The 4,929-nt window shown below is 48.2% G+C and overlaps 1 pseudogene; it reads left to right on the top strand.

Moving 5' to 3' along the window:
* Positions 1 to 508: 508 nt before the first annotated feature.
* Positions 509 to 1,492, top strand: LOC118150475 (ataxin-7-like protein 3 pseudogene; annotated as a pseudogene).
* Positions 1,493 to 4,929: the final 3,437 nt, after the last annotated feature.

The raw sequence follows: 4,929 nt of genomic DNA, 5'->3' as shown, positions 1-4,929 counted from the left end.
TCTTTATTAGTAGCATGAGAACAGACTAATTCAGAGCTCTACAAAATACTGATGTCTGGGACCTACTCTTAAATAAACACTTTGATTTAATTTGTCTGAGGTAATATCTGTATATTTGAACCTTTAAAACTTTTCCAGGTGACTCTCAAGTGTAGCCAAGATGGCACAGAGGACGGCAAGGGGACAGAGTGAGGTGAGAAGGAGGAGGCACCAACTAGACAAGAAGGGAGGGGAAGAGACCATGGCCGCCAGATGAGGCGGTGAGGCAGGAAGGAGGCCTGACCCCGACCTGGACCTTGGGCCCTGGGACAAGCGAGGATGGACCGACGGACATGGGGTTCTGGAGAAGCTGGTCCCAGAGGATGCATCCCTGAGAGGCTGCCTACACTGGTGAACCACCCCTCCTCCCACTCGCCCCTCCCCTCCACCCTTCCCCCTTCCCCCTTCCCCCCTTCCCAGCCTGCTGTGCTATGAACAGTTAGAGCGCCTTCACCACAAGAGTTTACAAATGAAAGTGGAGGAAACATCTTTGTCTGGCTTGGATAATAGCAAACTAGTGGCCATAGCTCAAGAGATATAAGTAGGACTGTTCTAGGATTCTTGTTTGAGATTCTGCTTTGAGGTACACCAGGCTGTCAGGTGGGGCTACTTCTTCCTGGATGACACTGACCCTGAGAGCATGAAGGATTTTGGTTTTCAACTGGTGAAAGAGCAAGGAATATGTTTGCTCCAATTGCAGCTGTAGCATTCCTTTTCCCACTTTGCTCCCCATCAGGATATGTGCCTAGGAATGGGTGGAAACAGTAGCTGAATCACCGGTAGCAATAATATAAGCAAATCTGAGAGTGACCAAGAGGAAAATGATGACATCAATAACGACTGGTCTTATGGCTCAGAGAAGAAAGCCAAGAAGAGAAAATCAGACAAGAATCGCAATACCCCTCAAAGATCAGAGTCTTTAAAACACAAAAATAGGTATTTTTAAACACAAAAATTAGCTATTTGAATTTTTTTTTACGTGTAGCAACTCAACTGGGATCAGCTATGAAACCTGGGACCAGGGAGCTTCATAACCTTCTAACCATGCTATGTAGGGTGGTTTCTGAAGACGCCAAGATATGCACAAAGTCCCAGCACACAGATGAGCAGAAGTGAACCTTGCAGATTTATTTCCTCAGGGCCTCAGCTGTCCCTCCAGAGATGGAGAGCTCCCAGGATAATGACAGCTTTGATATGACTGACCGCTAGGCCCTGATCAGCCATCTTCAGTGGGACTGGTCCTCTGATCTCTCACCCTCTGATTCAGGCTCCCCCAGGATGAGTGAAAATTAGGGTTGGGGTCTAGGTACCAATAGCTCCGAGAGACAGAAAACCAAAAAAAAGAAATCCCATCTGAGTCTGGCAGGGACTGCCTCTTGTCTGATTTGGCTTCAAGAAGAAGCCAAAGCCACTGGTACCCCCAATGGCAAACACCTGTGATAACATCAACTGACTTCAGTGCAAGAGATAACCTTTGGCTGAGCAGAGCCCTGTCTCCTGATCACCACCCAGGTGCATAGCCTGGCAAATGGACTGCTGCTGGGGGTTGGGGCTTGGGAATTTTGGTGGGCCAGGCAAGCAGAGGATCTGATTATGTACCCTGTGGGACTATGTCAAGGTCGTTGGCATGAAGGACTCAGACCTGGACATATTATGCTTTGGACATAAGTTTGGTGGTGAGGCGGTTTTCCTATTTATACTGTGAGCTACTCAATGTCCAGCTAGGCCAGGGGCCTGAACTGGGCACTGTGCCAGGGCACTGCTTATCCCCCACCCCAGGATCTGGACTAAGTCCTGCTGAGGCGCAATGTGGTGGCTCAGGAGGCTGAGTTGGAAGCTGAGCCTGGAGGGGGCCTGTCGTGGTTTCCCTCAGTAATGTGAATGGGTCCAGTACTTGGAGCTGAGGGGCAAGGATAAGCATGTCTTGTCTGTGAGAAGAATCCTATCAAATATCCCCAGTCCCAGTGGTAGGCAGGCACAGTCTGCCTCTACTGTCTGCTGAGGTGGGGGTCCAGAATTGCTGCCACCTTCTCTGGTGAGATCCTCCTTTATCTCTGGCCTCCCCTTGGAGGTAGAGGGGAGAAGGGCCAGCCCTTTTCATTTAGTCCCCATGGGTCTCCTTGGCAGCAGGAGCTGTCCTTTTGTTGTTGGGTGACAAGAAAGGGCCTCCAGCCTCTATGGCTTCAAGGAATTGGAAAGGGAGCATATGAAGAGGGAGCTATATCAGAATTACTCCCCATGACTCTCCTCCCTGACCCAGGGCTAGTGGGGAGTGGGGCCCCAAAGTGGGACGGAATTGTGCTACTCTATTTGAAATGTTTTCATACCTCCTTCCCTGCCCTACCAGGGCAGCCCAAGTTCCCAACTGCTGCTTGCCACCCTGCTTCACCTTGATTGGCTTCTGTTTCTCTCTCAGAGCTCCTGCCTCCAAAGCCCCCCACCCACCATCCCGAGTTTCTTTCCTTAGTGATTTTAAGTTATGTATTCTCTATTTGTGGTTTGGGACTCTAAGGATAATCTTAATCTCGTGCCTCTTCTCCATTTGCTAGGAGTCAGGTGGAAAGAGAAGGTGGCCTCTGTGCTATGGGTTTCAGTGCTGGGGAAGGGGTATCATTGCCCTTCTGTGGGACTGTCAAATGCCAATGTGCCCACCTGCCTGGTCTGCATCGTGAAGAGATGTACTGTTCCCCCTCTATCTGGGCACCGCTACTCCAAGGAGCTGAGCCGGAGGACCACAGCCGGGACTGAGAGCAGAGCTGACTGACATGAGTGGAGGTGATCCTGAGCCAAGTTCTCTGGCACTTGCTGGACATGTCCCCTACCCTCTTCCCAAGAGGAGCCATCCTACATGTGGGTAGTTAGTACCCAGGATTGGTTGGACTGATCGAGTTAGGGGCCCTAGAGGGTTCAGGGAACAACAGAGATAGGGCTACAGTACCCTGTTTGGAATCCCACTGTCCCCTTAGGTTGATTCTGATCACAGATGTTGTCTGGCTACAAGTTGCTTTTTGACCCACAAATTAGAATTATTTTTTTAAAAGCAGATTTTGGCAGGAGTTAGAATAAATCCTGGGGCCTGGGCCCCTCTGTTCTTGGCCATCCATAGTCTGCTACCTCCAAGCGAAAGCCAGACATAAAGGAGGATCTCACCAGGCCTCCAGCACCCTTCCATATGCAGTCTTGGGATTAGGCTGAAGGTGAAGGGAGGAAGGCTGTAGCCCACTCTCCCTTCGGAAAGGCAGCTGCAGGTCAGGCCCTAATACACCCTTTTCTCTCTGGCCTCTCCCTTTTTCCCTTCTGGTTAGAGGAGTCAGAAATGGGAAGTAGTTTGGGAACTTGTTTGTCCAAATAAACTTCCCCATTGTTCATCGGCCCACCCTCAGGGCAGAGTCCCCTGCCCAGGCTAGGTAACCGATGGGCTTGGCCCAGCAGGGACCCTGAGGGAACAAACCCTTTTCTTTTTGAAGAGGGAGTCCCCCGACCCAACCATGTAGTTGAACAGTAGCTAGGAGCTCCCCACTCTCCTCCCTCTAACATCAGGCTATGTAGACTTCAATTCCCATCCTTCCCACATCAGTTAGGTGTCATCTGACCTTTGTCTGTATCCTATCATGTGTCTGAGGGTGTGTGAGGGGTGATTCTGTACTAATTTCAGTGGCCAGTGGCTTTTCCTTCCATGCATCATTCTCCCCCACCTGCATACCCTGGGGCCGCCTGCCTGGCATTACCACATGCTGGGGTCATTGAGGGAGGGGGGTGGAGCTCATGTTATCCTATGGTCTTGAGATTTTTCTTTTTGCATAAGTAATTCATTATATACAGGTAGCTAATTTCGTAAATGTTGTGTATTCCCTCAGCCCCCATGGCTGCAGTTGTAAATAAACTGCATCTCCTGTTGGTAAAAAGAATAATAATAAATAAAGTGTAGCCAAGACAGAGACACTGTTTCACAGCTTTGATTACTTTGATACTCTCAGAATTGATAATGGTGACTGCTTGGACCCATAAATTTGAGAACTTACCTTGAAGTAGTAGAAACCAAACCAACCCTTAAAGCTCCATCAACCAGCAACAGCATGGACATGTGCCCCAACACAGCATGAGAATTATACATTTCTTTCTAGTACCAGAAAGATATAAAGTGTTTATCAAACCTTTGGAAAAATGAACTGCTCTTGAAAATTCCACATAGATATTTTTTACATATCAGTGATGTGTAACTCTCACTTAAGAGATTATAGCAAAGGGAGACAGCCAGATGAAAATATAATTAACTGAATTTTTCCTTGCAATAGCTTCCAAAATGGAGACAGGCAACAGCTGCATTTGAGTTCAGTGATTCATGAATACTGAAAAAGTATCATCTACTGTTGGACACTTTGTGCCTCCTCACATGGCTCAGCATCAGTATCGTTCCATTAAGCCAGTTTTGCCACAGGTATCTCGGCCTTTAGACCTGCCTTTCTGTTTGGATCTGCTGGCACAACCTCAGTAGTGACAGCCAGGAACAGCCTCACAAGACTCATAGTAAATAAATTAAAGGTCACCACTCTTCATGTAGGTGACAGTGACCAAGCCGATCAAAGATGTGCAAGTGGTGGTGACTACTGCGACTCTGGGCACTCTGGTAACTCCTTTTAAGTCTGTCTTGATTGTTTATTGCCAAATGTCCTCTCTGTCCCACAGTTAAACACATTGTTACACCACTCTAATTGCTCCATGGGAGCGTAGGCCTGATTTCATTATTGGGTTACCCAGGACATTTTTCCATCTCAGTCAGCACACCCTCAGGGAGTGCTTGAATTTCCCAACTCCCAGTCATGGGGTTGATTATCACAGCTTACTAGAATAGTTAGTCCTTAGGAAGAAAACTTAATAAGTACTCTCAAA

Source organism: Callithrix jacchus, chromosome X, assembly GCF_049354715.1.
Source record: "Callithrix jacchus isolate 240 chromosome X, calJac240_pri, whole genome shotgun sequence".
NCBI classification, from domain to species: Eukaryota; Metazoa; Chordata; class Mammalia; order Primates; family Cebidae; genus Callithrix; species Callithrix jacchus.
The sequence above is the reverse complement of the archived record's forward strand: the minus strand, read 5'-3'. Positions and strand labels throughout refer to the sequence as shown.